Source organism: Ptiloglossa arizonensis, chromosome 10 (genome assembly GCF_051014685.1).
Source record: "Ptiloglossa arizonensis isolate GNS036 chromosome 10, iyPtiAriz1_principal, whole genome shotgun sequence".
NCBI classification, from domain to species: domain Eukaryota; kingdom Metazoa; phylum Arthropoda; class Insecta; order Hymenoptera; family Colletidae; genus Ptiloglossa; species Ptiloglossa arizonensis.
The window spans coordinates 12,510,244-12,533,797 of record NC_135057.1 but is presented as its reverse complement, the minus strand read 5'-3'; positions in this window follow the sequence as shown (position 1 = coordinate 12,533,797).

Below are 23,554 nucleotides of genomic sequence, written 5' to 3'. Positions count from 1 at the left end.
ATTGCCCGGGCCGATAATCCTCGATCAAAGGGGAGGCGTACTGGATTGCCGTTATTTGTCAACGCGCGGCGGCAATCCCGCTTCCACGACGGAATCACGCTACAGGATTCGTTATCGACGCGAACTCCTCGAGGGTAAGAAAAGGGAGACAAATTTCGTGGGGTATTTCTTTCCGCGACGGATCTCCTCGGGACACGGAAGCGGGAAATGGGAATCGGGCTCCCCGTGGCGCTAATAAAAATTGTAGGGCGGACAAATTACGCGACGATCACCGTCAGTGCGCTTCCTAGTGGATAATAGCGACGCCAATTAGGTTAGGCGAACATCGATCTAGTGGCGACGCGACGCGCCCTGTGTTACGGTTGTACATATGTCGCCTTCGCAATTACGTATCGCAATAGTTATCTCAAATTCATAAAAATGGGGGACTGGAAGAATAAACAATCCGAGAAAACTAGAGTGCGAAGACGAGTTATGAAAATACAGCGGGCGGGGCCTAATAGGGCAGGGGCAGTGCGTAAAGACGAGAGGCGTTACCTAAGAGGAGAGGAGGGGCCGAATTGGGAAGGGAGAGTGGCCTAACATAGGAGGGGGCGTGGCCTAGAGGGACCATTTTCGAATCTATCACTCCCGCGGATACAGAATCGCGTAGAGGAACAAACAATCGATAACCGGCTACAACTCATCTTCCATTGCTGTGATTATCTATCTATCTACTTATCCATTTATCTATTTAACCATTTACCTATTTGCCACGCCCCGGCCGCTTCGCCCGCCCCACCCGCTCCGCCGCACTCCGCCTTGCCCCGCCCCTCTTTGCTTCGACCTGCTCCGCTCGGCCCTGCTCTACTTCAATTTGCTTCACTTTGCCCCACTGCGTTCCGTTCTGCTTTGCTGTACTTCACTCTACACCGTGGTGCACCACTCCGTTCTACACCACTATACGTGGTCCCACTCTGCACTGCTCCGCCCCACTCCTCTTCGTCCAGATCCGCCCATATCCGCTACGCCCCGCTCCACCGCGCCCCGCCCGCTCATCCCGCAGCGCTCTGACATACTCCACCACGCCCCATCTGCTCAGCCCGCTCCACTCCGCCCCAACCCCGCCCCGCCCCGCCCGGCCTGACGGCTCAGCTCGCCGCGCCCCCTCCGCCTGGCCCCGCCTGGCCCCGCCTGGCCCCTCCTGGCCCCGCCTCGCCACGCCCCGCGCCGCATCGCTCCGGTCCGCGCTCCAGCCCTAATACTTTTGTATGTAGAACGACTGAAGAAATTTATAAATCTGAGCAGAAAATGTGGTTCTATTTTAAAAATGCGGGGAACTGTAACTTGCATTTATCCATTTCTTTCTTTCTTTATTCCTCTATTATCTCTCTATATCCATCTATTTATTTATCTATTTATCCATTGTTCTATTTATTTTACAAACCTGATTACAAATCAGCTCACCTTTCTCCTATTTTGATCACCGAAAATAAAAGGGGGCGCTTCCTAAAGGAGGAGAGAGCGTGCTCCAAGGGGACGGGAAGAGGTCTCATTGAGCAGGAGGCGTGGCCTAATAGGGAGGGGCGGGACCTAATAAGTAGGGGCGTGGTCTAATGCGGAGGTGTGCTTAAAGTGTGGGAGGTCCTATATGCGAGGAGGCGGTGCCTAAAGGGAGAGGGGTTGTGTTCGAAAGACTCACTGTGACGCACTAGTAGAAACGTGTACAAGCAGAGTTCAGAAAGCAAGGCTGATTCTATACGAGACATATAGATTAAAATGTTTATTTCGAGACACCGAGTTACATGAAATCTCGTACAGACGGTACCGAATCTTCTAATTCTTAATTTGTTAATTCTGTATATCGATAATGGTAAAGGTAAGGGTACTGGAATAACATAAGCAGTCTGTACAAAGTGTGTGACTCGCTAGTCGAGAAACGCTTATCTTAGAAACGCTTTTCTTATTAATTTTTCTTTATTTTTCAAGAGACACCCTTGAACAAAGGATATCTCGATCGGACACTTGTCTCGTCCGATTCATCCCCCGATTACATCGAGCGGCACAGTCCATCAAACCTGGAAAAAAAGCTACGACCAATTTCGCCGCATGAGGGTGCAGGGGGGTCGAGACAGAGCCGTGTAACCGAAAGTTCTCGGAGGCTCGAGCCCCGAGATATAATACATTTTCGCTTGATCAAATAGAATAATAGAGTTCGGGTTAGCAGCGATCCGAGGTAGCGCGGCAAGAAATTGAGAATCACGTTCCCTCATCAAAATTACATCGACGTTCGCGTGCAAGATGCACGATATATTCAACAGACGCCCGTAGACAAAGGCGCGCGGCGTTCCAAACTGTACAACACACATTTTGACAAGTTCTAGTTTCGCTTCGCAAGCAGCCGGAAATTGAACGTACGTACACACGCTCCTCAGGAATCTCGTTTAATGAAATGTCAATATCCGTGACCGAGGCTTTGGTCTTGTAGACTACCTGTGTTTCCTGTTCCCCCGGCCCGTGCTGGATTCCCGCGATGTAGTTTTACCGTGCTTTGAAGACAAACCGTCGCGACAGAACGGATTTGCACGAAGACAGACGCGCGCGCCCGCCAACGCTGCGATGGCGGTGCAGGTTGCGACAATATTTTACGAACCGTTGTCGTCTCTCTCTCTCTCGCCAGGATTAAATATTTCAAATTCCAATCGTAGACGCGTCGAGCACTCCAGCCGTCTCTCCCCACCGTCTCCTCCTCGCCCCATCGCCGACAGAGTCCGTAATTCCCGCGAAAATTGCTCCAGCAAGGGGATTAGAATCTTAATAAAGTGGCCCACCGCTGAATTTTAAGATAATCTTTCGCTGCCCGAAGCGTCGCTCGCGGTACTCCCGACTGACGAATTACGGCTCGAGCTGGAAGGAACGACGATGGTCGCGTGTTCGGTGGAAGATCTTGCAAACGATCTGGAACAACGCGCATCGAAAAATAACACCAAGTGCGGAGACTGCGCGGAGTTTCTAAACGAAGCGTAATTTTCCACGTACAACGTTTCTACGCAGTCTCGATTTGAACAATTTGGCAAGGTATCGTAGATATTAAATTTAACCGTAGGATAATACTTTGGGTGTGTGACGGACTGTTGAAGAGCTTGGTAGAGGAGTCTCCAATAAGGGTGGTCCCGTTTGGAAAATATAGGGGCGAAGTTGTTGAAACTCCTCACCGTTCGAACCGGGTTATTTTTAATAATTTTGTTACGACGTGTAAACAAGAATTATAATAAACTCAATGACCTTGATGCAACTGGTGACAGTTCGATCGATTCCCCGATTATTTAAGGCAACGCGTTCGTTGGGGATTGGTAAGTCGTTGGAGTTTGATACCAACGAGGTCGAAACACTCTGTGGTTATTAATATTAATTCGAGAGAATTCTACCCCGCAAAGTGGCCGAATACACCACCAGGATTACAAAATTTCGCGAGCAAACATCTACTCTTCTGGCCTCGAAGAGTACACCGGAGTGGTCTCGAATAATTTTCATCGCGCAATTTCCAGACCGTTTTACTCTTCAAAAATTAATTTTATCTCTGTATAAATTTTGAAATTACATCTCACCGCGGTTCCCGCCCAGAGAAAACGGCGATCAATTGCATTAATGATCGATACATCGACGCGTAACGCTCGTTTCTTTCCCGCGTCGAATCGTTTCCAATTATTTCCGTTCTCGCGAGTCACCGTTTCGATTATTTCGACGAAGAGTTCTTGGACACTCTCGCGCAACAATTTCAACGGAAGATCGGCCGTTACGAGTTCGGGAAGTGGGCACTACGTTAAAGACGGGTGCTCTGAGCTTTCTCATATTTATGGTTCGCGATCCATACGTCTGTCTGGAAGCGTAGACTGGCTGGATACCTCCGAGCAAGATGTTCATGCTGAAAAATCTAGTGAATAAGTAGATGCTAAGCAGTTTCTCGAACTAACTTTAAATGGGGAGCGCTACGTGAAATATTTGTGTAGTACAACAAAATTTATGTCGGGCGGAACGGGACGCGAGAGGTTGGTCTTTAAAAAGTTTTATCAAAAGTGTTTTACATTACTTAAACGTTCTTCTAGCTTTTTGGTGTCTGTACTTTTTCCGCGTAAAAGCACTTTTTCGAGACGCGGCCCCGCCTTTAAATCGCCTCGACGTTCCGTCAAAATTTTAATTACCACCGTCGTTTCTCGGACAGAATTTTCTTTAATAATATTATTGTCGTATATTTGCAATTTGCATACCGCCGAAGGTGGCGATGGGCGGGATGACACGCACGCAATTACGAAACGTTCTTTAATCTCGCGTAATTAGTTCCTCTTTCGCGGGAGGTGAATTCATTACTTTACCGCTCGTATAATTGTTAATTTATTTTAAGTAAGGAAGGCTAGGGCGAGCACCGTGCTACATTTTTCCACGTATACGTAACGTTGCGTCTACGTCCACGTTTCTTCCTCGAGACGTTTCAATGTTTCGGTGTCCGAGATTCTTCGTTTTTCTCTATTTCAATTTCCATCCCTCGTTTCGTCCGTTGTTCGAAGTTCGGGGAAATATTTAATTCGAGAGTTTCGGGCACGATTTTCTCATCCTCGTCGCCGCGAAGATTCCCTTACGTTTGTCCGCACCCCGAACGTCACGTGGTTCCCGTTTTATTTTTACAGCTTAATTTCAATAACGAACACTTTATATCGTCGAGGACCCGAAAGATAAGGGTCGAAACGTGACGTTCCGCTCCCATCGACTTCCAGTTACCCGCAGTCGGGACCGTTTCCGCGTATCCGACGAAAAATCATTACGCTCGAAGAAGAGGCCCCACCCTTTTCATTATCAATCGTCGGAACAGTTTTCGCGTTTAATATTCCGTAAGTAGTACTTGGTTGGTACTTATCGAGAATCATTTAAATCGCGCGATTCCTCCCGGTAATATGAATATCAAGACCAGCCCTCCTTTCGTTTCCCCTCCCCCCCGTCGCCCCTACCGCGTTTATAAGCGGCTTTGGCCGCGTTCGCCCGGGGAGCTCCCGGAGAGGAAAAGTTCTTTCTCGAGGCGAGTAACAATAATGCAGCCGGGCGTTCGAAAGAAAACAGGAAAACGCGTAAGAGTTTCGATGCTAAGTTGTGTCGCAGTGAAAAACCCTCCGAGGATTCGAACCGACTACCACCCGGCTACCCCCGTAGTCGCCCCAACCCCCGATATCAGATCTGTACGTGTATTTGTACAGTATTAAAACTTGAAACTCGGCAGCGCCCGGGAGTTTTAAGCCCCGAAAGTTTCTGTCCTCCTTTCAGTATTTATGCTACGCGTATTTCAAGAGCTTTTGTCCGCGAGGTCTGCAAAGCTCATTGGGTTAGTCAAACACATTTATCACTCGTCGGACGTCTATACATTGCGCAACTTACGGCTCGCCGTGTATACGTATACTCCGTGCACGTGTACACGTCTACGCTTACGTATATATTTATATGTGTACGTATATATACATGTACGTATACGTACATTTATTTTACAGATGTACACGTTTGCGGGAACGATTCTCATTGTCCGACGATTTTTCCCTGTTTCCGTCGGACTCTGTTGAATTTTCTGCTCGATTAACCCTCCCCCGTCCGACCGACGGCGCGCCATTTTTTGATTTCCCATTGAAGCTGCGCGCACACGGAATTCGAACTCTGATTAGATACTGACAATTTTCCGCGAAGTGCCCCGTTGTCTCGAGACCTTTAAGGGTAGTTTCAACGGACCCGAAATCCGCGCGAACGATATTGGTCTTGCGTCTCTGTTTTTCCAGGTTTCGGTATTTTTCTCGCGATATGGTTTTCGGACGAAAGAAAAACTCGTTCGTTTGGAGCGCACGTTGAATTTTCGGGAACTCCGAATAGGAGAAATTGCAATACGTTGGTGCAATATGTGCTGCGCAAATTTAGCGAATATTCCGTAGGGAAAATTGTATCTTTCGATGGTACTCGGAGCGATCTAAATACCTTTGGTGTTCCACGCGAACGAAACGTGTTCTCCGATAGTGTAAATCGCAACGTACAATTCCACTTGCAACGATGCAAATATTTCATTAGCGTTGGATATGAACGAAATACTTTCCGCTTAAAGGAAACACGAGTAGCCAAAGATTGTAAACTTCGAGGGTATTCGTAACGGTCGAAACATTTCGGGTGATCGATAGCGGTAAAATACCTTCCGGGAAAATTCTGTAAAACGAAATACCCGATCGAACAGTTGTTCCGAGCTAGGGCGATATTATCCGTGTGCAATCACCGAGCCCCATTACCGGCGCTAGGTTCGAGGAGGCCCCTAGGACCCGATGGAGAGTCTTCCTTTCGCGGAGTCGGTTCCCTGGCGTCGTTCGTCTCGCGGAAAATAGACGAGGCGCAGGAGAAAACGCTTCGAAAAAGGAGGAGCCTGTAAACGTCGGCGCGGAAAGAGAAAACTTTCTTCGAGCGATCCCGAAGAATTTCTCTTCCAGTGTCCCCCTCGCTCTCGCGCGGTGTCTTCGTTCACGTCGAGTCGTTTCTCCGTTTCGCCCCGTGTTCCGCCCGCTCGGGAGTCCATAAATTTTAGCAATTTCTGGAGTGCTGCCGCTGCCGCCACCGCCGCCGCCGCCACCGCCGCCGCTGCTGCCTGGGCTGGCCTCTCTCCGCGCCGCGGCAGCGGCAGGAATAATAACGTGACGACAGTGCCCAATTGTCCCCTTATTGCCGCGAAGTTTCTATTCAGAACATCTTTTTGTGCGTTACTACCGGCGGACGTGGGAGTGAAAGTCGTATCTCGCCGCGCGGCGGCTGGAAGGGCAACCTTGCGATTCAGACCGAGCGACGTGGGAGGGTTGCCAACTCCGCCATACGATAATGGACCGAGGATGCCTACCTCGAATATATATATACATAGGTATATATATATATCTACGAGTCTTCCAAGGAACATATATAGACGTATCCGTAGATTAATATATACGATATTCGAAGGCACCCTAACCATCCCCTCTGGTGTTCCGTCACGCGGAACCCTTGGAAGTTTGTTGAAACAAACGATGGATACGATTCCAAGGAAGCGAACGCGACAGGTGATCGTCGAGGTGTGCGGACCTCGCGAACGAGACTCGAGTAAGGAGGACAATTAACCCTTTCGCTCGTCCGCTGGTACATACACTGGTAAGAGTGTACTCGTTGCACAGAAACAGACGTTTGCGTTTGGAAAAGGTACCGTAACTATCTGGTCACTCGAAAAGTTAGGGTCGCTCTCGCGACTAATTTTCGGACGAAAGAACTTTGAGAAGAGGGATACCGTTGGTCTCGGAGATCTTATAAATTTTAGTTACCGGAATGCGAATGTTGCCCGGGAACAATTGCATCGTACACAGGAGTGTAGGAGTTCGGAGATCCGGTGATCGATCGTTGAAAATTGTTCGTCTCGTTAATATCGGGGAAGAGGTTGAGATTGTCGAGTAACGGTGATCGGACACCGCGAAAAGATAACGAGTCCACAATAGCGTTGCTTAATCGCGACGAGGCAGAATCTTAATCACGGTAAGCGAGCACTCCGAAATCCCCGGGTCTCCGCAGTCCCCGGATCGTTAAACGGCCAATAAAGTCGCGCAATCTCTTCCAGGCTGACAGCGGCCGACAATGGGACGATCCCGCGGGTCCGTACCTCTCGAATAATGTATTTGATTTTGGTTTTCAAAGGACCAGCGAAATATATACACACGCGTACACGGAACAGGGACGGTGAGGCGGGGGGTGGGGCTGGGTGGAGGATGGAATAAGAGAATACTCGCGTGCACGCGTACCCCCTCGAAACGTAAACGGGGCCACGTGTCTACTTTAAACAGAGCCTCGAAGGGTTGCCCCGACCCCCCCTTCGCCGTAGTCGTCCCATGCCCCTGGAATTCGACGCACCGTCACCGTCGCGTACGGATTCAAACTCGATGATCCCGAGCCGAGAGTGCGCCGAACCGTAAGGTATTGTAGCCGGGGGTTGGCCACCCCTCGTTGCCTTTCCTAAACCCCGCAGCCACCACCGGCGCTACCAGTGTTGTACAATCACTACCACCGTAACAGTCACCGAGTATTACCTTCTGCCCTTCGTCCTCCCCATGGTCCCCCACACCGAACCACCCCCGTCCGCAGACGGGGCTCCAGATTATTTCACACAGTTTTCGAACAGCCCATTAAAAGCCGACTCGCTGGGGAGATAAACGCTGATTCGGTAGCCGACTGGCTTTCTCTCCTCTCCTGCCTATCCTTCGTTTCACGATTCCATGAATCTCTCTCTCTCTCTCTCTCTCTTCCTCACTTTTGCTCTCTCTTCAGGCTAGACCACCCTTGGTGTTTTGTTCGCCGTTTCTTTCGTTGCGAAGGGAGATTCATCTAGGTAGGCGACAATAAGACTCCGTGAAACGACGGACTTCCTCGTCCAGGTTGGCGAGGGTACTTTGTCCTGGACCAATTGTTTGTCGACTCGCGTCCTTGTAAACGACGTAGATTGCCGTTTTAGACGTTCGGACGTTCTCGGTTTCATCCGGACGGCTCGTTCAAAGCGTCGAGCGATTCTAAACACCCGAGAAGATGAAGTCCAGGTCGAGCTCTACCAAATATGCGAAACTCGTTTCTAAAATTAACATCGAAGCGTTCTATCGTTACGTTACGAAGATCTTTGAATACAAAGTGTACCGATTTTCAAGATTGTAATACCGTAAGGGGAAATATACGGGAAGTACGCTCAAACATTCGTAATATAAACGTCAAAGGATTGGTGCAGAAAGAAAGAGTGTAAAAGTTGCGAGGAACGAAGTATTATCTCAGCGACAAGAGGAGATCTAGGGTCACCGAGGACCGTTTGTTGTAACAGCTTTAATTATAGAATAACGATGAGAACGCGATGGGTCGAGAAAGACCCAAGAACCGCGAGGTTACCGACCCACGTGTCTCCGTCTCGTAAGAACGGACCGAAAGGAGTCCACTGGTTTCTCCACAGGATCGATTCTAAACGCGTGAACGGAGAATTTAACTCGGGTTTTCCTTTTACGAAACAGAAAATATCCACCGCGGTAAATCTAACGACCCGCGAGCTGGAGGTTCGTCCCTTAAGAAGGGACCAAAAGAGATCCAACGGTCTTCTCGGGATCTGAACGCGCGAACGGAGAGTTTAACTCGGGTTGTGCCTTCGCTGTACCTACAAAATGAGTTCAACGACACAGGTCGTCCCTCTCGAATTAATTGTAAATCGGTGAACGTCAATCGAAACGAAAAAACGTAACGAAAAATGTTTCCTCGACCTTCGAGGTGGCTGGTTAGCGACGCGAACGTCGCTTCGATTTCCGATTAGTTCACTTTATATTTTCCCCGGTTGCTCTGTTTCCACGATTTCCGTCGATGGTCCTCCGGCTACCCCCGCGCGGCTGTCTCCGTCTCTCCGCGGGACAGCTTCCCGGGTTTGGTTCGCTGGCTTCTTTTCCGAAGCGGATACACCCCGCAGCGATCCGTTTTGTGTTCCGCGTATCGGCTTTTCAGGATACACAACCATAAAAATTCTGAAACGCGGCGCCAAAGTGATGCGTCAAACCGTCGCTCTATCGGAAACGCGGGCGTAGTTTCCATCCCTTCCCCGTCCCTTCCTCGACGCGCGGACGAAACGGTACCCGCGCAATTTCTTGCTCCAGTTGGCAAGCACCGCTTTGAATATTTTTAATAGAAACAGACGACTACTCGACGGCCCGTGCGCCGCGGTAACAAACGGAACGCCGCGCGAGTTTTGCAAGAAAACGGTTCGTAATGCCAAACACAGCGTGTAGCAATTCTATGTGGAACGCGTTTCCGCTCGCGAGGAGTATCATTCGGGACAATCGTCAAAACTTTCGACCACCCCGAAAACACGCTGGATCGACGCTTTTACGGGGAATTAAACGTCGAGGCAAGAATCGTGCGAAACGATTCTCCGAGTTCTACCTTTCCAAGGAACCACGTTTTGCTAAGATATTTTCGATAGGGGTGTAGCGATCACGAGGATAAGGGTAATTCTCCGCGAACCGGAGTCTCGAAGTTTTCCCTGACCAGGGTAAAAAAGTCTTCCATGGAATTGAGTTGAACACTAGAGGTAAAAATCACACGAGTTCCTTGCAATTGTCGAGGAAATCGAACTCGAGGGGTCTGAGCAGTACATACTACGTGTACTCGTTCTTGATAATTCGAATAACGTGACAGTTGATATTACAAGTTAAAAATACCGATGGATATCAAACGGTATATACTTTCATAATTAGTAATCTCTGAATCAACGAGGCAATAAATGTAATCTTCTAGACTTACGAATGGTACAGGGTGAAATTTTGAACACACAATCAGGCCCTTAGAAGGCCTTCAATGCCTGGAAATACACCGATAAGAAAATGTTAAAAGCGTAAATGTTAACAACAATCGCGAAGAGGAACACAGATTTACCAAAACCGTCCTCTCCCGCAGAATTCGCAATACCTTCGTGTTTATTTATTATAATTATTAACAACCGTCGTAGGATCATAGCTTAAATAATTACTAACAATGTCCTGGTATAAATAATGGCTTAAAAGCCATCAATGTATTAAAATATTCGTTAAATCGAACAAAGACAATCGAAGGAACGGCAAGTCACCTTGTGGTGGGTATACAAGGGGCCACCGGTTAACGAAAATTTCATTTCACTGGGAGCCTTCGAGGTGGACGGATCTCTCCATTTGAGGTCTCTGGAAAGAGGGGGGGGGGGGGGGAGACCTCTTAGTAACCGGTACTGACCGCTGATAGGCGGTGAACAGTACTGGCGACCACTCTCTTAATTCTTCTTTTTTTCATTTTTTCTTTGTTTAATTTATATTATTTGTTCTCTGATTTTTAATTGTACTTGTCTTTCCATATTTATTTTCTTTGTTACTGCATGACTGTATTTAATCACTAATCAACTTCATTTCTATTTTCTATCGTGCTTTGACTTTAGGTTTCTCTTAGGTAGGCACAAGAGGACTTTTTCGTCGCATTCGCCGCGGGATCTTTAGTTAAGCTTAGAATAAATTAGTTTTAAGACCACCATGTACAAATATCTGTGCTCTGCCTAGCAATTATTCAATCTTTAGCTTAATTTTGCTCGCTTCCTCGTTTCTCAGCCCGGTCACCACTGCTTCTTGTACAAGCAAGTGACCGGCCGTGTAGCTGGTCCGAACGGTCTATCGCCGTCTCCTCCGGTGTGTCCGCTTCCAGAGGGAACATGTTGCGAACACAGGAGCAGGCATTTTTGCCGGTCCCTGCGGAAGCCTCCAGGATAAGACCCTCTCCTTGTGAATCTCTTGTGAGCCAGGTCCTCGCTTAGCGGCTGGCTCCGAAGTTTGGAGCAACGGGGCACTCCTCTAGGGGAGTGGAAGGCGTCGCTCGTTTTCTCTGGAATCGGACCCACTGAGGAGAAACGGGATAGACCTAGTAGGACCAACTACACGGTTCGTGTCGCGTCATTCCCAATTTTGCCTCATTTTTCCATAATGTAATTGCTCGGCAGAATTAAACCAAGAGATCGAAGGAACTTTGATTCCTCCCATCTTCTCGGTTTAGTAATTTCGTTTGTACTGCGTATCGAGGGAGATCGGTGGAACTTTGATTCCACCTATCTCTCTCCGGGTCTCCGCTCGCAGCAACCTCCACGTGGTGAGACCTGGTAATCGGTACTAATCGCGACGAAAGCAATTCTTCGTCGAGGGTAGTGCCGAGCTAATTGGCTGCGAATTTAGAACAATTAGAATGTAAGAAACAATTGAATATCTTAATACAAAACATTGTTGCGACGCGCATTAAAGACTGAGTACTTTGGTCCAATGTAACAATATGAATGTAACATTAATGCATGTCAATAACTTCATTAAGAAAAGCACGAATAGCATTTTCATTTCTCCTTCTATGTTCCACTTCCTATATGCGGACCTGAATTATAAGCCAAAGGACAAAATTTGCAAGTTTAAACTCACGAAATTCCTTGCAAATTACGTCCTTGTCAATATTTGGCAAAAAATGAATAACTACTCGGCGATTATGTTCTTCTGATACCAAACTATGTAAACCGGACATACATTTTAGAAATTGTTCGATTTCGAAACTTTGGTATTAGCAGCACATGATATACGAGGAGGTATTCCTATTTCGCGGATTCTTAGAAATGACGTTAAATTCCAGAAATTTCCGCGAATTAACATTTTGCGGGATTTCGAATGAATTTTTGAACTTTTGCATAAATTTTTCACCGATTTCGAGACTTGGGTGGTATCAGGAGAACATGATATGCGAGCAGCAAACCGTTCGCCTTTGCAGATTTCTCAATATCTTGATGTTTATTTATCATAATTATTAACAACCATCGTAGGACCATAGTTTAAAGACTTATTAACAATGTCCTAGTATAAATAATAGCTTAAAAGCCATCAGTTTCTTGAAATATCCGCTTAAATCGTACAAATAAAATCGAAGTAACGGTAAGTCACCTTCTCGAGGGTATAAATAGAACCACCGACTGTCGAAAAGTTCATTCGCCCGGGAGCCTCCGCGGCGGACGGAGCTCCTGGTCTGGGGGACCTCGACCCTCAGGGCCAGGGTGGTCCGCCGCGGAACCGCGGGGGGGGCGAAGCTCCTCCTCTGAGGGACTTCGACCCTGAGGGCCAGGGTGGCCCGACGCGGAGGAGGGCGGAAACCGCGACGACCCGCGGCGGACGGAGATCCTCCTCTGGGGGGACTCGGACCCTCCGGGCCAGGGTCGCCCGAAGCGGAGGGGGCCCGTACCGCGGCGTATTCGCGGAGGACCCGCGGCGGATCTGCCCCGACCTAGGCGAGGGAAGTCTGTGGGAAGGTAGATCGATGTAACTCCAATATATTTGAATAAATTCATTAAATAATTAACAATTAGCATTTTTTATTTTCCCACTTTATTTACACTTGCCCCACTCCAACTTTTGCTAAAATTTTTCCGAAAATTCTCAGAAATGACGTCATTTTCGCGAAATTCCGAAAATTCTCAGAAATGACGTCATTTCCAAGAAGTGGCACGATAGGAATACCTCCTCGCACATCATGTTCTCCTGATACCAAAGTCCCGAAAACCGTGAAAAATTCCAGTAAAAGTACAGAAATTCGTTTAAAATTCGCGCCCAGGGGAAATTCTTGGAAATGACGTCATTTCCAAGAAGTGGCACGATTGGAATACCTCCTCGCACTTCATGTTCTCCTGATACCAAAGTCCCGAAAACCGTGAAAAATTCCAGTAAAAGTACAGAAATTCGTTTAAAATTCGCGCCTCGGGGAAATTCTTGGAAATGACGTCATTTCCAAGAAGTGGCACGATTGGAATACCTCCTCGCACTTCATGTTCTCCTGATACCAAAGTCCCGAAAACCGTGAAAAATTCCAGTAAAAGTACAGAAATTCGTTTAAAATTCCCGCCTCGGGGAAATTCTTGGAAATGACGTCATTTCCAAGAAGTGGCACGATTGGAATACCTCCTCGCATATCATGTTCTCCTGATACCAAAGTCTGAATTTCGGACATAAATCTTAGAAAATTTCTGAACTATGGCTAAAATTTTCGCCGATTTCGGGACTTTGGTATCAGGAGAACATGAGGTGCGAGGAGGTATTCCAATCGTGCCACTTCGTGGAAATGACGTCATTTCCAAGAATTTCCTCTAGGCGCGAATTTTAAACGAGTTTCGAGACTTTGGTATCAGGAGAACATGAAGTGCGAGGAGGTATTCCAATCGTGCCACTTCTTGGAAATGACGTCATTTCTGAGAATTATCGGAATTTCGCGGAAATGACGTCATTTCTGAGAATTTTCGGAATTTTGCGAAAATGACGTCATTTCTGAGAATTTTTTGAAAAATTTTAGCAAAGTTAGAAATTCTTGGAGTAGGGGAAGTGGAAATAAAGTGGGAAAAGAAAGAGCGGCGGTACGGCCCCTCTCCGCGACGGACCACCCTGGCCCTGAGGGTGGAGTTCCCCCAGACCAGGAGCTCCGTCCGGCGCGGAGGCTCCCGGGCGAATGAACTTTTCGACAGTCGGTGGTTCTATTTATACCCTCGAGAAGGTGACTTACCGTTACTTCGATTTTATTTGTGCGATTTAAGCGGATATTTCAAGAAACTGATGGCTTTTAAGCTATTATTTATACTAGGACATTGTTAATAAGTCTTTAAACTATGGTCCTACGATGGTTGTTAATAATTATGATAAATAAACATCAAGATATTGAGAAATCAGCGAGGGAGAACGGTTTCAGTGAATATTTGTTCATTTCCATGATTGTTACTAACATTTACGCATGTTCCCAATATTGATCGAACAATGTGCATCTTATTTATGTATTACAAATGATTAAGTGGCCTATTGAAATTGATTTTGATCGAGATTTGAAGAAAATGTGTTTCGTAAAGTTTTAAAGCATGGAAAGTAGTAATTGTCTATTTGGTACATTAATTTAACATTTGTTTAGTTTTTATAATTTACACAATACGCGTAGAAGTTGTATTTTTTACTTGAAGGCGCCGAAATTCAATTAATGGCTTTTTTATATAGAAAAATCTTTGTGATAATCACTTGTGAATCGATAATCGTTACGTGTAGCCATCTTATGAATCGATAATCTCTCGTGTATAGAAATTCTTCTACCTAAGAGAAACCTAAAGGAGGTCATCTGGAGGTTATCTGGAGGACACGTGAGGTCTGTGGAGGCTTCGGAAGGTCACGTGAGTTCACTTGAGGTGGCTTGAGTTCACTGGATTGTCCCATTATAAATAATGTCTTAAAATATCATTTCGTTGAAGTATTCTTTGTTCGCGATGCAATTGTTGTAAATTCGAAATAATTGTTTAAACTGTGGTCCTACGATGGTTGCTTGATGTTTACGATAAATAGACGTCAAGGTTTTGCAAAATTCTGACGTATGAAGTCACATTTTCTCGGCGTGCTCGAAATAAAGTGTGGAAAATCTAATCGGTAATTTTTTAAACTTTTACATTAATTTTTAAATATTTAAGGCAAAAACCGATTAATGAATTATATTTCTCTATATTTGATAATGAGATCAATTATATCTTTCTGACATTTTTACTTCTCTCGTAATACTTCGTTGTTGTGAAAAATTCGGAGTTTTTGCAACAACTCGTATTTTTCGAAAACCGGGGGTAATACAAGGATCATCTCTGGTTGTTGGAAGGCAGGAGAAAAGTTTCAACTCGTCCGATATTGTGATAAGCCACTTTTCGGATTAGAATTATTCGCACGGAATAAATAATCGCTAGGAAATTTCACCGAATATATCTCGTTCGCCTTGATTGACCAATTAAAGTTGGACGCGTAGACACGGGGAAAGCTGACGGATGCAACCCCCGAAGCTTCCCTCCCTTTCTCAGTCTTCTGCTCCGTAGAGATTTCATTCAGTGGCTTCCTTTTTGAGCCAGACACCCCGTGGCGTTCTGTTTCGCGTTTTCCGTATCGGTCAGACCGAGCGGCTGTCGAGATACATAACAATGAGAACCTGGAACGTAGGACGCGTCCAATTGTCGTCGCACCGGAAATGTAGCGGGTTCTCCTACGGCCGAGGGATGCGTTTATCTCGCCACGTGGCTTCCTCTTCGGCTGCTGGCAACGATAAAAATTACACGTGTCGTCTGTTTTTTCTATAGGCACCCCAACGAAGCGTGCGTCTCGACCGTTGGCAGGTGACGGTGTTCATCCCTAACCCAAATCCTGTCACCACGATTTTGACAGACGACACGACTCTTTTTACCAACCCTTGTTGCTCAAATTCCGCGATGTCTATTCCCGTTGGAAGTCGATCGAAACGAGTTATGGATGAAAAATTAAACACAATTATCGTGTTTAAGTTCTCGAACATTTTGTTCATACTTCCGCGAGTATATTTGCGCATACAGAGTGTCCAAAAGTATGGAATACTTTCTCAGTACCTGTATATTTCCATGTATGCAAATATTCGAGAAACGCTTTCGTATTTTTCAATGGTATTGTACGTTTACGCGTCCGATAGATTGTTTCTTCCGAGCAATCTCGAACCAAGAAGTTGTACATTTCACGACGTTACCTATTTTTTCCATCGATGTTTCAAATTTCCAACGTAACGCGTAGCTAGGTTGTTCGCGTTCAAAGTACGCGCCGCGATAATGGACCGAATGTGTCGTCTATGTCGCGCGCATTTAGTCTAATAAAAGTATTTGTCGCACGACGTTATTTCAGTTCTGTACCGGAGAAAGGTTTTTTGTGTTCCGGGGAAAGCTGTTTACGTATGAGCGCCGCGTAATTGCGGTGTACATCTGGCGACTGAATTTCGCCCCGACGGAACCCCATCGGGAAGATTTAACGCGCAAACCGCTTTTAATGGGGGGGTTGTCGCAAGAAGCCGCGAAGAATAACGCACGAACGACCACGAGGCGGAAAAAATCGATCTTCCCGCGGACGAATTCCACGAAGGGAACGCCATTGATCAAACCTTTTCCAAAAATTCCGCGAACCCCGTTCAGGTTCTCCGATATAGGTTCTGGCTGCATTATCGTTCGCCAAACACAGTGACGCGTGTCGAAGCAACGCGATTCCACGATTCGTGGTCGAATTCGCGTCGATCCGTGTAACCGGAGCCGCGGACAGCGAATAAACGTAATCGATCGATCGGCCGAACGTAATTTATCCGGTACGAGAGGGCACTTGAATCGGCTGCATCGAAAAAGTAGCGACCGTTCGAAAAGAGAAAGAGAAAAAGGGAGAGAAAAAAGGAATCACCGACGGTGGAAAAAAAAACGAGGCCAATGGAAGAAGAGAACCAGTTCGGAGACGCGCTTCCTATTACGCTAAAAAGGAGATTATGCCAAGATTTAATTCCGCTGGAACGCGGCACTCGAATTAAATGTCCCGGAAGTCATCGTGGAGCACACTTAAGGACGAGGAGACCAGCAGTCGTAACGTCGGTATCTAGCAAATAAAACACTCGAGCCGTTTCTCTTTATTCCGGGCCGGCTGTAAATATGCAAATTGTCAGGGACTACCGTCCTTCTTTGTCCAAAGGATCCACCGAACGACGAGCGGCGTTGGCGGGGCACGGCCGATGGGATTCAATTTACTTCCACCAAAACGGTGTACGCGGTAATACACTTTGGATGCACCGTGGTAACCCTCCACTATATTATTGCCTTCGTAATAACGTGACAGTAATTTGTATGCAAAATCGTTTCCCTCAGCCATTCGACCGCGTGAACGCCCCTACACCCCCGCCGACCTCCTCTCTTCGGTAAGTTTTCTTTGTTTGTACGCTCAACTATCTTCAAACTCGATAGATCGACAATCCTGTTTAAAACGTCTCCTCTCGCGTCTCGGCGTTTGCTCGTACGCTTCGACTCGCTGGAACTCGGGGTGTAGAAAAATTTCGGCTTCCGTTCCTTATCGAAAAATAATTTTCTTGGATTCGAGGACGTTTCGCTCTTTGCGCAAACTCCGTCCCTCCGTTTCTCGATAAACGAAGATCACCTCTGTCGTCTCCCTCGTCTACCGATCGAATCGAAAGAATGCTTCCCTCGATATCCCGATACCGGTGGTACCGATCGTTTTCAAACTCGGTACACCGACGATTTCGTCTAAGACGGCCCGTGAGGTGTTCGAAATCTGGAGCGTCGAGTTGCCTTCCATCCCCTACTGGACTTTAGAAAATCATTTCCGCGGGTTTGGAGCGTGGAAAGTTTTACGGTTCCCTCGTCTCGATGTTTCTCGACGAGAGTACCAAACTTTTTCACTATCCCTCGCTTCTACCGCCGAAATTAAAACATTCGTTCGTCAACATCGTGGTATCGAGGGTAATAAATTATCCGGGAACTGGATGGATCGACCATTTCGATTCGAGATGCCCTCTATCGAACTTGCCTCGCGCTTATTTGTACGCTTCGACACGCTCGCCGATGCAAGCGCGCGGTGTCCAGAATCTGGGCCATCGGGAACTTACCTTCCATCCCCTGTGCAGAGTTTAGAGAATAATTTTCGTGGACTCGGTGCGCGCCAAGTTTCAACGTTTACGCAAACTCCTTCCCCGTATTTCTCGACGAAAGTAACAAAGTTCTTTAGCATCGAGCCCCCCCCCCCCCTCCCCACTCTCGCTCGAATTAACGCCGCCATTCCTCAACATCGCGATACCGCCGGTATCAACTATCTCCGAACTCGGACCCCTTTGCCATGGAAGCTCGCTCTCCGTCCCTCATCGGGGGTTTACAAAATTATTTTCACGAATTATTACCGTTTACTCGTGGTCCGTCGCTCTATTCCCCGAAGAGGTCTTCTAAATTCTCGAATTAAAAGATTCCTCGATATCGACGCCGTCGAGTATCTTCGAACTCGATCTCGATTCCGATGAAACGGTACCCCGAAAACTGGGCCATCGAGGCTCTCCGAGGCTTTGCAAAATAATTTTCGTCGATTCGTTGTACGGGAAGTTTCACCGTCGCGTAAACTCCGTCCTCTGTACTCCGAACGTAAGTAACAAAGTCTTTTACCGTGCGCCGAATTAAAACCGTCGAGGTCGCGTTGTACCTGGTATCGACCGCGAACTCGATAGATTCTGTCGCAAATTCCACCCCTCGAGTGCGACGACGAGGTGTCCAGAAATCTAGGACACCGGAAAGTTGTCCACCGTCCCTGGTCGGCTCGTGGGGAATAATTTTCGTGGATTTGGTGTCTCTCGACGAAAGTAAGAAAGTTCTTCGGGGGTGGCCTGCGCGTCGAATTAAAACACCCCTGTCGCGATATCGGTAATCAATTCGAAATGTTTGACGGATTTCGTCGATTCTACCCCGGTTCTCGGTTCATCGAGGGTTTCCGTCTGTCTGGGCCGGGTGGAACGCGCCTCGAACTCTCGTAATATACCGCTATCATCGGTCCAGAGAGGGATGGGACGATGCCGGAGAAACGAGGCCTGGAAAACAAATGCCGCGAAAAGGAGAGGCGCGTACACGGCCGAGAAACCCGACAAGAATCCCCGGCCGTGGACCGGTCTGGAAGACTAGGAAAATTTATTTCGACCATCCAATTGTATTTTCCTAAGTGGAGGGGGCCCCCGCGGCTACGTCGATAGCTCATCCAGACGAGGTTCCTCTTATCTCGGTTAACCGAGTGATGGATGTCGATCTCCTTCCAATTCCCGCGCTATATCGGATCCTTTACTCTCCTCGAACGGAGTAAGGAACCGGGGGATATATACCCGCGGCTCGAACGAACCAAGGAGAGCGGCACAAATAAATCTACCGCGGTCGATCTCATGAAGTCCTTCCCCAACAAGATTCCACCACCCGGTACCCGGTCCACGGGATCCGTAGGAAAATACATGCAAAGGGTGAAAGCGAATGGAAAAGTATCCGCCTGGACTTCCTCCTCCTCCTCTCCGCGGGTGGGTGGTGCGGGGGCACTCGCGATAAAAGGTTTCCCTCCATTGCTACTTTTGTGTAATTCTGCCTCGTGTATCCGCGGCTTCTACTTTCGAGCGGCTGTCTGCTCGCTATCTCGTTCGAAAGAAGATTTACATCCCGAACGTTCTTACTTAAATTGCGATACCGACCTCGCTCGAAAGACCAAGGGAGAGAGAACGAGCCTGCATACCGGTAGAGAGAGGAGAGAGAGGAGAGAGAGAAAGAGAGAGAGGAGGAGCGTTCCGTTGCCCGGGTCCGTTTTGTTTAAAATATGCAGCCAAGTTGCGCGACCGACTCGAAAGATCGATCGGGTTGCTCGTGCTTGTTAGGCCGAGGCGCGGCTAACTTCTGGACGTTAATGAATTGTCGCGAGTATCCGGTTACCTCGTTTCTTCTGGCTTCATTTTTTTCTACCCGTCGGTTCTCCCCTAATTTAAATGTACTTTGGAATTTCTTTCCTTTCTTTTCCCTTCTTCCTGTTATTTCTCCCAGTTTTTTCTTTCCGAGTGGTTTGTTTACTTCGCGAACGCGTCTTTATGAATTCTCGTTCGTTTCGTTACGATCGATGCGATCAATTTCGATCTCCGATCGATCTCGTTTTCGTATTTAACGCGATGTTCGGGCTATTTCGATCGGTGAAAATACATTTCCTTCGTTGTTCCTCCCCGTGTGTGTTCGAGTTTCCCGCGAAAATACATTTTGAAAGGTATCGCGTGAAAGAAACGATTCACGCGAATCGATTACGAGTAATTTAATCGTCGCGCGACGAAACGGCGACGCACGGTTTATCCTCGCGTTCTTAGGGCAGACGCGAGACACTGGGTATCGATAATGCGAGTTCCTCGCCGAGAAAACGCTCGTTCCATTCGCTAATGCACACCCGCCGCGGTCCGGGTATTCCGCGTCTCGTAATTTCGCAACGGAGCTATCGCGGTACTTTTTTACCGTATTTTTTCAGAGAGAACCTGCACGCTTCCCCAGGCGCGATCTCGGGTTATCGGATGAAACCGAATACGTACCACCGAGACCATCGGTATCGAAAACGCTCGAAACTGGCCGCGACTGCGGCAAATTTCAACCGACGTCGATTTAACGTCTTTTTCATCGCGTGGACCGAAATTGAAGGAAACGTAATTTTTCGCAGTATGGATCGTCCCCAGCGACGTGATTTTTCCCTACTGTAGCGAACGAATCGAAATTGTTCCATACTCGCTCGAGTACGATTCTATATATGTACTTACCGTACTTACGCGTAATCCTTAAAAAATATAATACTATCCTTGTAAAAAAGAGCATCCTTGAAAAATACTATCCGCAAAGGACGATTGGAAGGCTATTACATTATCAACCCCTCGGAACTTTACGATCAATCGTGAACTTTTCCCGATTTGTCGCGAATAATCCGTACAAGTGGTCTCGCGATGTTGAACGACAAACGAAAGAAAAAAAAAAACGATTTCTCGAACACAGCCGCGCAACAGATCGCTCGAATTCTCGGCAGACGCCACGATCGACTTCTCGTCGCTCGTCCGTCGTCGTCGTAGTCGTCAAGGGGTTAACGAGGTACCGGGACACGGTGAAAAAACTCACGATCGAAGGGAACCACGGTCGACGAACGTCGGTTTGAAATTCTAACAGCGGCCGGAGAAGCGGTGAAGGCGAGCCGAACGGCTGTAAAACGATCGAGCACGACATCGGGCCAGTCGATGGCCTCTTTGAAGAGGGAATCTCCTCCAGTGGCAACACGATTCCGCGAGAAATGGACTCGTGGCTTTCTGGCTCGGTCAATTCGAACGATGAGCACGCCTCCGCGCGCAGATAGAAATCGAGATATGGAAGGAAACGACCAAGGTGGAACACACGAGGCACTACCGCCGCTGCCACCGCGGCAAAGGAAACAGATGTGTGTAGGTATCCCCTTTGTGACTGCGTGGCAGTCAATATTCCCTGGAGATCCGGTTGATCGGGTCTATCCGTGTAGCTCGAAACGTTGCGCGAGGGGTGCGTCCGAACCCCTACCGCCCCTTACGAAATCCTCGAACGATAAACACGAATGAAAAAATGAAAAAAAAAAAAAAAACAGGAAAACAGAGCGTCGAACAGCGACGAGAAAATTTTTCCTTCTCTTCCAACGACCCCGCGCCATCCTCCGACGATGTCACCGGCAATACGAAGCGAGAAGAATATGCCGGTGAATCGGATCGTAATAAGGGGGCGGGGGTTGGGGGCAGTCTCGGGAGATTCGATCGATCGGTTGTTCCAGAGACCGAGGAACCCTTGCGCAAGGGTTTGCTAATCGCGTATCGAGACTCCAATCTCTGATACGGCTCCATAAAATGCGCGTGGTAGTCGGGGGTGGAGGGCGGTTAGTTGGCTGGGCGGTCGAGTACCGGGCGGGGAAAAATAAGAAATAATAACCGGTGCGTTCCGATATTGAAATCCGGTGTTCCTTTCGATCGAGATTTCTACTCGGGTATTCGAGGATCCTCTTCTTCCCCGCGTAATAAATACGAGTTGAAGAAGCAGAGGAGGTTGGGGGCGGGGGGCGGAGACCGAAGCTGAAAGCTACGGAGCTCGTTTTCGAATTTCGAGAGAACGAGAGAGATCCGTTACCTTCCGCGATGCCAGTGACTCGTGAATTTTTCGAAACGAAAGAATCTTGATAAATTTTTATAAGAATCGTCTCGTTCTTTTCTTTTTCTTCATTCGTCACCTTTCCCAACTTCGGAGAATAACGTTCCACGACGAAACGTAGAAATTCGCGCAGCGCGGAGTTAATCTCGGATTTACGAACGCGTTCGATTTTACATTCGCGAGTATTTACGCGCGTTAACGTTACGTTCGCGGCGACAAACGGCTCCGTGCTCCGTAATTTTTATTTCGTTTTTATTGTACGCGACTTGGAGCGAAACGTTTCGCGGAATAACGCGATTTCCGTATCCACCTGGCGCATTAATTTCGCGTTATCCCTTCGCGGTTACCAGCACCGAGGAAAGTAACGCGTCTACTTCAGCCGTTTGTAAAAAATTGCCGGTTTAACGTAGCCGCGAAATCCGAATCGATGGAGCCGAGCGAGGGCTCCCCGTTTCTGGGGGAAGTTACGTCGGAGGGAGGGGGGAGTGGTGGGAAAAAATAGAGACGGAAATTTGTTATTTTAATCGGGCCGTGTCTCCCCTCGCCGAGATAACGAAAGTAGATCTATCGTTCCCTCGGAATCCACGAAGGGTTCGAGACACCGTTAAAAGTAAAACTCTCGCGGAGAAATTTAATTCCCCGTCTTACGGATAACCCTCGAGAAGGTACGAAGACGGCGCGGAAGCGACGACCGGCAGCTGCTCCGTGGAAAAAGTGCTAAGTACCGTGTAAAGGATTGTCAATACCCTTGTCCTTCCGCCTGTACCGACGGTTCACTCCGCAGGGACGTAACTTTCGAAGACGAGCCGGCGAAAGCGAGAAAAAGATCAAAAGGAGCGAGGATCCCGCACCTCGTCGAGTATGTGAGTATCGCGAGCGGCTGGTACGGGACGTGGAGGGGAACAGAGACGGAAAAGCATCGTCATCTGGAATAAGGAGGGTGTTCGTGTTCGAAGAACGAGGAACTCGCGTCTGTCTGGTTTCAATTAATCAGCGTTTGCCTTAATATCGATTCCAGGTCAAGCGTCTTTCCAATTACACTCGCGGAGTTTGTACGAACAGCTCCTCGATGAGAATCTTGACAATATCGAGACTAATTGGCAATGTTTTCGTTCGTTTCGTTTAACAGAAAACTACTTTACCGAACGATCCTCCGCGGAACGGTGTTTACTGGTACAGAAATCCACAGATCCCATGAATACGTTCTTCCTTTTTTTCTCTCCTCCTCTTTTTTTCGCTCGCAGACAGGGAAGCAATCCCGCAACGAGAACTGTAGGTAATTTGAATGGCAACCGTTTCGCGGTGGATTCTTTATTCGGGCTGAATGCCCGAAGTGATCGATATTATCGCGATATTTGCGAGATTGGTGGTTGAAATTGCCGGGGGTCTACAGGCTTTTTCAGACCGCGAGTACTCGCGCGTTTTGCGCGCGAAAACAGAATGTAGCAC